Consider the following 13828-nt stretch of genomic DNA (forward strand, 5'->3'; position numbering starts at 1 on the left):
TATCATTTCAGTTTTTAAACTGAAAAATTATAGTATCAAAAGCACAATTAACTTTCCAGAAAGTCAGTGTATAAACTACTCACAGAACCTTGATCTCGACCTCTTCGAACCAACTTTAAAATCCCTATCTATCCAATGCTATATATACACACAGATATTATATTGTTATTTGATTGTATGCATTGCAATATTTTTAAATACAAATATTAAATCATAAAATGCATCAATTATATTTATGACAATTTGAAATGTTTCTGAACTATGTGTACTCACCTCACCACTGTGCATATTGTTTTCTTTTTAGAAAAAAAGAATCTGGAAGAGAGAAAACAGAGACCAAAATACCCCTGAATTTCTAACAGAACAGTAAGTACATTTATGACACAATAATTATACTAGCACTTCTATAAAATTAGAAGAGCTTCAAAATTCTTTTACAGAAATATTCACCTTTCTATTTGCTAAGAAAAGAAATTAACATACTAGGTAGGTGGAGCCTTCTATAACTCAATTTCAATTTGCTGGAGTAAACTGAAATCACTTATCCCATAGTCCTCTTAGATAAGAGGCCAAGGTAATCTTTGTCTTGCATCTTTGTGGCAGAAAATGTTTATGTTGGTTTCATCATATCTTTTGACTAGCATCATATCTTTTTAAATTCTAAAGAAGAAAAAAAGTAATCAAATTTAATCAGAGTGCCTCACATGTTCTGTGTGTGATACAAAATTTATTTATTTTGAACAAACTTTGAAACAGAATCAGTATGCTTGGTGGGTTTATAGGCATTAAGTTATAATTATAAAACACCATCTGCAGGCTTAAAATTTATAGCTTCATCTCATCAGTGCACTTCTTTTCTATCTTATCACAACTTTACTATGACATGTCTTTTCTAATATAGCTATTATTTGATAGTAATAATTCTTTTTCTAAATATGTTTCTATTGAACAAAATTAAATACATTCTTTATATCATTTTATGATAAAATTGGTAACATTATAATGATTTCCTAGATATAAACATTATAAATTTGAATATGTGAATTAATTTTTTTAAAGATAGAAAAGCAAAATCCACTTTGACCCATTTTATATCACTTTTAATGCCATGGTTGTTTTGATGAGTTTGCAAATGTAGTTCTCTAAAATTGAAAACAAACTTTAATGTAAAATGTAGTGAATTAACAAAATGATAACTATATGTAAATATAAAGGTGTGTGATATAAAAGAATTCATAAGTAATTTTTCTAAGATATCTACAAAGTATACTTGCATAATAAAACTCTAGTTTTCAAAAAACTGTAATGTAAAGTCACATCTTAGTTTAAGTGATTAAACATAATTAATCAACATTATGATGCTATACATTTCACTTACTGTACTTATTCGAGAGGAGCAGTGAGGGAAGGATGTTTCTTTACTTCCCTGAGTATTATGCCCATCTTCACTTTCCACAAGCACACTACCTCACTTGGTGCTGTAGTTATGGATGTCATACACTTTAGATTTTTAAATCTGAGATTTATAAGATCCAAAATTTTCAAAAATTGTTCCTTAATTTGAAAATTAATTATGTGAAATGCTGTTTTGAGGTGACAGAGCAGGTTATGAATAAGTTTACATAGTTCTGGATATAAGAAAGATAATTTAAGCATCAGATTTCCCTAACATGTAAAGAAAAAGAAAGAAAGCAAGCTCTGCCCATCTGAATAAATTGCAAGATATGAAATAAATGAGCAATTTTTTGACATTTTTTTCAACATCTTACTGACCAGAGAGTTAACGTCTCTCAACACCTGACAATTATCCCACAAGAAGACTAGGCTCTCTTAAAGTTTTGCTTTTATGTATATAATTCAGTTTTTAAACATAATTTCAATTCTGTACATTACTCACTGTAAAAAGGTTAGATTTTTTAAAATGATAGAACGTTTAACCTCTTTATATAAAATATATTATCTTTTCTTACCCTCCCAATTTCTTAGTTTCTTATAATTTCACTGTGAAAAGCAATCAGTGGCCATTTTTTCTGATCTGATTTATTTGGGCCATTATTTAGGTATGATACATAAGTTATTTGATTTGAATTGCAATTTTTATAATTACATTGAAATTTTATTTAGTATGGCAAACTCTGGAGGAACTGATTCCAGTAATGAGAGCTGCTCATTGGAATAATCCCAGAGAAAATAATGTACATGTCTTCAAAAAAGAAAGCATGCTTTTATTGGTGCATTTGTTGTTAGGGGCAGTTTTTCCTTTCAGGCTTTAATTGTCCTTAGTTTTTTTCTTGTTTTTTTTTTTTTTTTTAATTTATCTTTATCGCTGAAAGTATTACAGATGTGCCCCACCCTTTTTTTGCCATTGACTCCCTACACCCTGCACCTGGCCCTCCCAGACCTTCTGTAATTTAACAACTACATACTAAATCACTTATAAACAACTCTAAAGAAAAATGGCTCTTAATTCAAGCTCAAATAATAAAAAAGTATAATTTATTCTTTAAAAAATTATAAAATGTTTAGGAAGAGAAATACTCTGAATTAAAATTATACTATCAAAACATAAGTATCTTAATGTATGTCTTGACCTTCAAAGAATTCATGAATTAGAGGTGTCAGAACATGGAAGGAAGCCTGATGTAAGGTGAGAACATTAGATAATACAGGGACTATTTCTCTTCCTCATCTATAGAAATATGCTTGTGTTGTAAGCCCATGAATAATAAGTGACTTTTTACTATTTGTATTTGAATCAAACTTATAACTGAAAGGTTTTTAGCATAGAAAGCCATAAAAAAATCTCCTATAATTTTCCCTCAAAGCCCCATAGATTTAAAATGATTTCGATAGTTAATTAAAATACTACTGAAGATCTTTGGAGCACATTGAATAAATTTCACAAAAAGATTTGTGCCTAAGAAAGTAAAGGAAAATAAGGAAAGGTAAAAAAAGAACCTTTGGAAATTGTATCTTGAAATACTTTCTCTCTTCAATGGTACTTTTAAGAACTCCATGGGTCCTCTCTCTATAGATTCTCAATACGCTAGATAATAACAAAGAGGATACATTTAAAAAAACATTCAGAAGCTCAGTAGTGCTTCTTAGAAACTATTCATATTATCCTAGATTTGCTAAACCTCCTTAAATACTGCTGGGGGTTGATTTTCTCACTTAAAGCATGACTATGATTAACAATATCACTTTCCTGACATACCAAATAGAAAAAAAAGTATTCTGTCAGAAAGGTTCTAATGGAAAGCAGATTTTAACTAGGAAAGTGTTTTGTGGTGCATTGGAGAATAACTATTATTTGCAAATGCTCCTCAGAAATTTAACATAATCAAACCTTTCTCTATTTGAAGTAACAGAGTATAGATGTGTATCAAAAAGTATAGATGTGTTTATATTTAATAGTAGCATAGAGCTAGGAAAACATTATCAAGTCTAATAGTCTCATTTTCTAGATATTACCTCCTTTAATATCTTTATTTATAGAGGTGATGACATTGTAATAACCTGGTTATTATTTAACTGGAAAGGAGTGAAAGGGGAGACCAAATAACATAGGCATTCCATTCATACAGCTTTGTGGAAAGGCTGCATTTAGCACTCTCCAAGTCTGTTCCCCCCTGATTGACGGGGGAAGGGACATGACAGAAGAAGTTTAGACACAAGCCCAGTAAGGTCTGAGTCACATGGGAGTGTGCCTACCTATCTACCTGTCAATCACACCTGAAAGCCAATCAGTGGCCAAAGATATAAAACTTCCAAACAGCAGTTCTTGCTCTCCTCCCTCTGGGACTCCTGTGGTAGGAGGATGTGCTCCCTGGGCCTACATGGCTCACCGCCATGTTGGACTCCACACATGCACTGATGGACTTTAATTAGCTTAAATACTGAACTACACCTGCATACAGCATGGAATGGCAACTCTGGGCACTGGCCTTGTTTCTGCCTTGCTGAACTCCCAGCTGCCCCTCTTTCAGGAATAGCTTGGGGGAAGTGGGACATTGGAAACTGAGGAATGTAACTCCATGCCAATAAAACCTTTCACAGCCCATCCTCCCATGTGAGTCTTAGAAAATTCGTTTTCTGAAGATATCACAAAAACCTCATCCCCACTTGTGTCTGGGAAATCTGGCCCATCAATTCCTCCGGCATTAGAAGGACAGATAAATCAAGTCATTTATGCTAGCTCTCAATAGCTAGTGGCAGAATCAAGAGAAATCTGGCTTAATTAACCACTCTCTATTTCTTCTATCTGCCATATAAACTGAAAGTGCTTATATTAAAAATGGAGGATCTTGAATTGGTTCAAGAAGACTCTTAAAATTCAAACTTCTTAAAACCAAAACTACAATTAAATTTTATATCAACAACTCTGCCTAATCTCTACCTGCCCAAAACCTTATGTAGACATAGCTCATTAGGATGATGTTTATAGTAAAAAGAATTATTATATTACACACATCTACACTAATAAAAGAGTAAGATGCAAATTGACCATACCTTCACGATGCCCACCAGCCAATCAGGAGTGCATATGCAAATTAACCCAACAAAAGTGGCAGGTTAATTTGCATATGCAGGCATCAAGTGGTCAGGGCGGGGCGGGACGCTTGCGTTGTCACCATGGCAATGATACAGGCATTCTGCCCTGCCCCAGCTGCTCTGGGCCTCTGGGCAGCGTGGGAAGGCAGAAAGGTGGCTCCGGCCCAAGCGAAGGTGGTGCCGGTGGCCAGGGGAAGGAAGGGGTTCTTGCACGAATCTTCATGCCTCGGGCCTCTAGTAATATATATAGAGTGAGTTAGGGAATCTGAGGCTTGGCTTTGTCCAGCTTTCTTTCTGATAGGGAAGAGTCCAATAGCATAGTTAAAAGTGATAACATTCAAGATCACACACCTATAAAAACACTGTATAATAATAACACATAATAACACATGCGTATAATCTCCCAACAGCAATCTCTTTGATTCTCTATTTTCTTATCTGGATAATTAGATATATAGGAATTACTGTGGTGATGTTTAATTATAAATTTTGGCTGTTGCATTGTTATATAAAAGCTTATATTATATTACTGTAAAAAGAACTTTTGTGTGAAATTTTGCCTTTACTGTTTTGGGAATCCAACATATCATTTACAAAAGTGTGTAGCTGATTGATTTCTATTTTAGTCAATAATGGTCATCCAGAAAAAAAATTCATTTTCCTTGAATTATAATTTACCCTTTATCCTGATTAGCTTTCCTAAGCATAGGCCTAAAAGAGTTCTTACATAAAAGGAAGAGAGTTAGGAAAGAAAAGGGTGACATTTATTGGGCTCCTAGTTTGTGACAGATATTCTAGTAATCATAGGATTGAACTTAATTTAATTATCAAAAGAAGTCTTTCTATATTATTATGGTTTTATAGATGATTAAAATGCGAACTGAAAGCTTTAGAAAGTTAGCCTAATTAGTCAATAGCAGAGCTACTATGTGAACTCAGGTCTGTCTGATTACCCCTTCCTTTCCAAGTTATTTTTCTTAACTAAACACATTACAACTGCTGCAGGCAAGGTATATTTCATTTTCTTGTATGAATGATGGCATGATAGGAGGAAGTGGAAATAATGACAATGGCACTTTTTAGGATGTCATTTGTTGATGCAAAGTATATATATTACTTTTCTTTACTGCTTATCACCAATAAACATTTGATTACATCATTTGAATGCAAAATGAAATTTGGTTTTGATACAATAGGCTGTAGACATGCCCTAGGAGGAGTCCACCATGAGCTATCTCCTTGAAGGTCTCTTCCTCCTTAAAGCAAATACTTAAATTAGATAAGGACATTAGTATGACTCTTTCAGAGAGGTTGAAAGTGGGACTTGACCAATCATCTATTGAAAGACACTTTGGTCATTTCTGTGTCTTGGCCACTATAAATAATTCTGCAATAAACATGGGGGTGCATATATCTTTGCAAATTAATGTTTTCAAAAATTTCAGGTAGATATCCAGAAGATGGGTTGCTGGGTCATATGGTAACTCTATTCTTAATTTTTTGAGGAACCTCTATAATGTTTTCCATTGTGGCTATACCAATTTACATTCCCACCAGCAGTGAATGAGAGCTCCTTTTTCTCAACAACCTCTCCAACACTTGTTATTACTTGTCTTGATAGTAGCCAATCTAACAGGTGTGAGGTGGTATTGTAGTATTGATTTGCATTTCCTTAATAGCTAGTGAAGCTAAGCATCTTTTCATATACCTGTTGGCCATTTGTATGTCTTCTTGCAAGAAGTGACTGTTCATATTCTCTGATGATTGGTTAAAGATGTGATACATATATACAATGGAATACTACTCAGCCACAAGAACAGATGAAATACTGCCATTTGCAACAATATGGATGGATCTTGAGAATATCATGCTAAGCGAAATAAGTCAGACAGAAAAAGTTAAAAACCATATTATTTCACACATATGTAGGATATAAGACTAAAAGCAACAAATGACCAAACAAACCAAACTCAAAGGCACAGACAACGATATGGTGATTGCCAGAGGGAATGGGGTTTGGCATAATAAAGGGTAAAGGGGATCAAAAAAAATGTTAATGGAAGGTTTGACTTTAGGTGGTAAACACACAATGCAATATACAGATGATGTATAATAGAATTGTACACTTGAAACCTATATAATTTTATTAACCAATGTTCCCACATACATTTGATTTAAGAAAATTTAAAAGGAAGACTTGAGATATTTTGAAAGTCTTCATGGCCTTATAAATTAAGCTGAATCAGTATGCATTTTGTTGTGAAGGGTACCAAAAAGGCCTTCTACCCTATCAGGAAAGTACTTCCTTTGGAGTCAAAATGGGGTTATTTTCTTCAGAGAAAATCAACCTAACAACACTGTAAAACTGAATAAGTTTTCAGAAATAAATTACATCCAACACATGTTATTGCATGCATCATTTTAAAGGACAGCTTTATATCAGTGCATGACAAAATAATACTCTCTCCTTTAAAAAATTAAATAAAATTTGGTATGTGATATCTGAAATTAAAAGCACAAAATTATTTTCTTAGCAAGGAAACCTCAAACAACAACAAATTATTAATTGTGCTGCTCTTTCCCTCATGATAAATAATACTTTTTTATTTTTCTCCTTATTTTAGTATTTCAATGATTTTCTGTTAGTAAATTTCATATCCACCATTTTCACTTGGCTTTATTGTTTTAGTTGTTCTTTTGTAAGTACTGTAAAAATACATTTATAATACCGAGGTGGAATATCAATACTAACACCACTCCCCATTTTAATGCCAAATCTTGTTCTGCCTTTAAAAATAAACATATCCCAACCTTAATAATAACTATTTCTGTATCAGCAAAATATAATTTATGGTAAACATCATTTTTCTTCTTACCTCAAAATTGAATCCTTACATAAACTATAAACAATTTTCTTTCCTATTCTAAAATATGAGAAATCTGGTTCAGCATATGCTCAATTGTACATTTAAGCAATTTATGTTCCCTGTTCTATGGTTGTTATAAATTGCTTCACCCTGCTATTGCTTTCAAAAGAATCCTGGCAAAGTCTATGAATTGGTACAAGATGTTGGAGAGTGAGGAAATAATGCCTCTAAACAAATGATCAAACTGCATTGGTTTGCTAATTCAATGACCCCCAAAGTGATATTGTATAAATTTTCAATAGTCTAATATGAATTTTAACAATAATTCTTAGCAGCATTTTGTAAGTTGCTCAGGGTTTTTGCTATATCCATTTTAGGTTTGAGTTTAGCATTGATAAAATTTGCTCTAACATCTCCTGGGAACTTGTTTTTTTATTAGGTATGTAATATTTGAACTATGAAGGATTTAGTCTTGGAATTTCCTATCCTTTTGGATTTTATTATTATCAGTGTTTCACAAATGTCAAAGTCAACTTTGTCATTAAGTGAAACAGCTGAAATAATGGAAAAAATACAGGCAGCCCCCAACCTAGGGGAGAGATACGTTTTCTTTCCATTTCAGAAGATGGGTATTTCCTCAGCATGGTTACACAAATAAACCCATAAAGACCCAGTCTAAGCTGAACCACAGCATTTACAGCATTGGGGATGGGGTCGGGATGATGAGAGGGAGACCGGAACAAAATGTTTCTCCATTTTTCCTGACACTCAGTCAACCCAGGCCAAAACTTGAAAAATAAGTAAAGCTGGTTTTCCAAGCCGTTCCCTCTCTTTCTAACGTTTGCTTTTTCCTGATGTGATTCCGCTTCCCATCTGATATACTCAAGCTGCTGTCTCTTTAAAGTGGTTTTGGCTTCAAATTTCCTAACCCCACGTTTCTCTTGATCAAAATGCCTCAATGCAGGAAGTGAGAAAACATCTAGGAAAAAAGGAACGGGGTCAGGTACTCACATCTGCCCTCTCTCCTGTCTGCTCCTCCACCCACAATACACACATTCTTAACCCAAATAAGCAAATGACATCAGGGATGTCAGGCAGGTGAGGTCCTGTAGTGATGAACCTAGGTAGTACGACATTGGGGCCAGGAACCACAGGCCCTGGAGGCAGCATTCCTGCACTGCCTTTGAGGTGTTCTATTTCTTTCTACTCACACACTTAGGAGCCCAGAATGTATTTATTTTAACACCAACAAGTTTTCCCAGTGCTTCTTGTGAGGCTCCTGATAGAAGCTTGTGTCAATGAGGTGGAGTAGGCTGCTTTTTTCTCCTGTAATGTAACTTATTTAAAGTGCTTGACTAAATAATACTATTTATCTACATTTTAACTTTTATAATCTTTAAATACCCAAACTATAGAAGCATGGCTTCATGAAGTAAATACTTGTGTCTCCTCAATATAAAGAAAATTATTTCATTTGTACCATTGCCTTAGTTCAGGCTGCTATAATAAACTGTCATAGGCTGGGTGGCTTATAAACAACAGACATGAATTCTCACCGTTCTGGAGACGAGAAGCCTGTGCCCGGAGTGCCAGCAGGCTGTGTTCTGGTGGGGGTCCTCCTCCATGACAGACTCTCACTTTATCCTCATGTGGAAAAAGAGGGCAGGAGGGCTCTCTGTGGTCCCTTTTTCTAAGGGCACCGATCCTAAGGGCTCCATTCTCATGAACTAGTCACCCTGCAAAGCCCCACCTCCTAATACCATCACATTGAGTGTTAGGATTTCAACGTTATTTTGACCTTTTTAAATTTGTGGTAAAATATATGTAACATAAATTTTACTGTTTTAACCATTTAAAGAGATATTCGTACATTCTTACAGTTGTACAACCTCCAGAACTTTTTCATCTTCCCAAACTGAAACTCCATTTCCATTAAACACTAACTCCCCATCCCCTCTCCCCACAGCACTGGAAACTACCATTCTACTTTCAGTCTACTTGAACACTTTAAGGTACCTCATATAAGTGAAATGATACAGTATTTGTCCTTCTGTGTCTGACCTATTTTACTTAGCATGATGTCTTCAAGGTTGCAGTGTGGGTCAGAATTTCCATCCTCTTTAAGGCTAAATAACATTCCATTATATATATATATATATATATATATATATATATATATATATATATATATATATATATATATATAATAGTTTTCTGAAGTAGAATCTTTTTGCAGTTCCCTAACTAAAGATGTAAATATAGAAATGCAATGAGTTTGTGGCTTTGAGGACATGTCTCTTTTTTATATTATAAACCCTAAAATTAATCCCAGAAAACTAGTTTTGTATATATGATCAGCAGAAGAAATATATGATTTTAAGGTAACTTACAGTTTCTAAGTCATAAATATGCCAAATTTTAATTGCTCAGGCTAGAATTAGCCAGTCTTTATTTGATTACCTTATGTTTTTATACATTGAACGTTCCATAGAAGACTTGCAGTATTTTTAAATAGTCAGTTCTCTAAAAATAAATAGAATAATAGGAAGGTTGTTGATTCAAAGGGCATAGAGGTGATAAATGGTGATGGAAAAAATTAAGCTAAAAAAATAAAGTTAGACCAAAAAAATAGAAATGCAAATTTATTGTTTTCAATTTTTCTACTACTACTATTTAACTTCTAACCTATGTATTATGAAATATTATTATTGAAGAATTACCATATAAATCTTAATTAAGAAAGAAATTAATATTTCTTCATGCTTCATATTTTCAACAAACATTATGTGCTTACTAATTGTATACCTAGCATTTTTTGAATACAAGATACACAAATACATATGTACATATCTGCCTAGCTCTTGTATAGACCGGCTTTATCACTATATTACAGATGAAGAAGCTGAGGATCAGAAAGTGAGTTTCACAGTTAATAAGTGACTGAGTTGGAATTTGAGATCAGGACATCTAGATGCAGGACTGTTGCCCTCCACCACCTCACACTACCCTCTACAGGCCGTGCAGGGTATTATATGCAGGACAAGACACTATCTCTACCTCGAAGTAATTTACATAACAGTGGAAAGGATGGGAATTCTAAATGTAATCCTATATAATAAAAGGGTAATATGCAAATTGACCCTAAGGGTGGAACAACCAGGAACAACCAGTCACTATGACGTGCACTGACCACCAGGGGGCAGATGTTCACCATAGGAACTGCCCCTGGTGGTCAGTGTGCTCCCACAGGGGGAGCTCCGCTCAGCTACAAGCCAGGCTGATGGCTGTGAGTGCAGCGGTGGTGGCAACAGCGCTATGGATGTCCGACTGCAGCTTAGGCCCACTCCCTGTGGGGAGCCCCCGAGGCTCCTGGGCTGCCAGAGGGATGTCTGAAGCTGGCAGGTGGACATCCCCTGAGGGGTCCCGGACTGCGAGGGGGTGCAGGCCAGGCTGAAGGACCCCCCAAGTGCACGAATTTTCATGTACCAGGCCTCTAGTTCTAATATAATAGCATGAGGATAAGAAGTACTTGGGAGCCAGCAATAGACATGGCTTAACATTGCCTGAAAAACTTTACAAAAGAAAGAACATTCCATTTTTACCTTCCATGACTTACTATCACACTGGTTTTCTACTTTGTGAATGAATTTACTTAAACACACAGTACAGTTAGTTAGGGTTGAGGCTATACTGAGATTATAAAGGTTAAGTAAAGTATTTGAAGTTTATTCTATCTAATGGAAAAGCATTGTTTTAATGTATTTGGGTGTTTTTTTCTGTGTTGTTGGGGTTTTGTGTGTGTGTGTGTGTGTGTGTGTGTGTGTGTTTGCTTAGTGTCTCATTCTGTGGAATCCTTAGGAATAGAATAATAGTAACAATTTTAAAATAAGTTTTGTTAGCTTGCGTTAGTTTTTTAATGTTCTTGCATTATACAAATGAGGGAAGATGTAAGTGTATGACTCTGCCTCTCGTTCAGAAGCATCACATCGTCTCAGGTGATGCTTCTCAATAGTGTGATTCATAATCACGTTTGTTGTTACTTTCTTACCTCTTGGGCAGACACTAAAGCTGCTTGCCAAGCTCTATGTAGCTTTAAGTTTCTGCAGTGAGGGAATTTCACAGCACTGTTATGCTTTTGGTTAATACAGTTGTGTGTTTTGCTTGGGAAAGACAATTCTGATAGTGTCCTATTGATTCAGATGTTTTCTGACAGTAGCTGCCCACCAGGTTTGCCTTCATTGACTTTTCAATGTTCTGTTACAAATAAGTTGCATGTACAATTTGATATTGAAGGACATACAAGGTTCCCCACTGTGCATGAGGTTGGAGCAGCCCTGAGCTATGGGGCGGTGAGTGCTTATTATCATTCTGAAAATCACCCTCTTGTCCTGAGCTGTTGCCATAAAAGACTTGTGTTTTCTCTGTGTATTTTTTTTCTCCTTGGTTTATTCTTTCGCACATTCCAATGTACCTCTTATTTTTAAAGGTGTGAAGTTTATTCTTAGAAAATCCCCAGGCTGACTAACACTTGAAATATAAAGTCAAAGGTGTTTTCTTATATTTTTATACATCTGGAACCCAAGATAACCCAAATTGCAAGTACTTGTTTTGTTGGTACTATTTAAAAGAAATCTTATTTGTTTGATTTTTCTAAAATTGTGGATGATTAGCAATGTCTGTTATCGTCATAATAAAATAAACTATCATTTATTGAATGCCTACCATTTGCCACACTCTGTGCATAGCAATTTTCAGGTTATCTATAATTTTGACAACTCTACAAGGTAGGTATCATACCCTATTTTACAGATGAGGAAACTAAGACTCTGAAAGGGTCAGTCACTTGCCCCCATAATAATTATTTTTATCTTTTTAATCATGTTTGACTTGTAGTTATCTAAACTGTTAGAAGTATTGTTTGGATTTGCAGAGTACATCATAATTTGCATAGCACTTTCACGTGTGGTGCCTCTTCTAACCTCACAAAACCAGTATCTATACTTTGCATCCATTTTCTCTTATGAGACCATCATATGGATCTAAATTCATAGATGGATTATGGATTTCCCTGTGATGAAATATTACCCTTTGTTAATTTAGCATTATTATCACTACTAATTTATGTTCATATGTTATGAGGGGAGAAGGCAGCTGGAGAACTTGACTATTGATGCCCTTGAACAATTTGGGGGATTATGCTTACCTAGGCCCGTGGTCGGCAAACTGCGGCTCGCGAGCCACATGCGGCTCTTCGGCCCCTTGAGTGTGGCTCTTCCACAAAATACCATGGCCTGGGCGAGTCTATTTTGAAGAAGTGGCGTTAGAAGAAGTTTAAGTTTAAAAATTTGGCTCTCAAAAGAAATTTCAATCGTTGTACTGTTGATATTTGGCGCTGTTGATCAATGAGTGTGCCGACCACTGACCTAGGCAATAGGTACCTAAAGCGGAAGCATAATAATGTTTGAGACCAAACTTCTATGCCCCATAAAACTATGTAGAAAATACATACTAGTACATAACTGCTATTTCCTGCTATCTCCTCCCAGGATCCCACCCACAGCATCCTTGCCCTTTAAAGGCATTTCAGTCTGTGCAGTTTATTCCCATATCTCCATATAAATCAAAGCATCCTATTCTTCAATATACATGAATAAACATGGGGGAAGGGAGGAAAAAGACAAATAGAGACAGAAAGGACACCTACAGTATCACACAGAGGTAAGATAATATAAAAATGAGTAGTAAGTATATTTCCATCTCATTGGTTCCAACACTCAATGACATTAGATTTTCTGAAATAATTTATGGATGGAAGTACCAATTGGGTAATGGGAACAACAAATGAAAAAAAGTGGAAGAATAAGTATAGAAAAAAATTAAAACAGATAAAAGTCACGTGTACGCCACCCTCCAACTCCCATGGGGACATAAAACCAACCTACTCACCATTCCAGAAAGTACCATGTTCTTTCACACACCTGAGCTTTGGTTCAAGAGTTTGACCCCACTTTTCCTGACCTAACCTTGTCCTTGGCTGAGTTAGTTTCTTTCTCTTTTCTATATTCCCATAGCATCTAGGACATACCTATACTGTAGCATCCATCTGATCTGCTGGATATAAGCAAAGTGAGCTAGCAGTTGGATAGTCTAGCCGTCTCTTCACACCCACAATCCAGAGAACACTTCCAGCACAATGCCTAGCACATAGTAGACAATTCTATTCAGTCATTCAACAGTACCAGACCCTGTGCTACTGCTGAGGGCTAGACTCAAAGAATATTTGAAGAAGAAAGGGAACGAAAAAGTAAGGAATAAAGGAATGAAAGAGACATAAAGAAACAAAGGGATGGAAGAACAAGTTAGAAAAGAAGGAAGGAAGGCCAAAAATAAGTAAAAATATTACTTAA

At 35.2% G+C, this 13828-nt stretch overlaps 1 protein-coding gene across 1 annotated transcript in view; it reads left to right on the plus strand.

Moving 5' to 3' along the window:
* Window positions 1–299: 299 nt before the first annotated feature.
* The window catches only part of SYT1 (synaptotagmin 1), a 356025-nt gene continuing 342496 nt past the window's right edge, over window positions 300–13828 (plus strand). The window contains exon 1 of the mRNA XM_079775962.1: window positions 300–366. The gene's annotated coding sequence lies outside the window, so the exon portion shown is untranslated. The remainder of the gene's footprint in view (window positions 367–13828) is intronic.

This window comes from Cnephaeus nilssonii, assembly GCF_951640355.1.
Source record: "Cnephaeus nilssonii genome assembly, chromosome: 6".
In the NCBI taxonomy this organism is placed as follows: Eukaryota; Metazoa; Chordata; class Mammalia; order Chiroptera; family Vespertilionidae; genus Cnephaeus; species Cnephaeus nilssonii.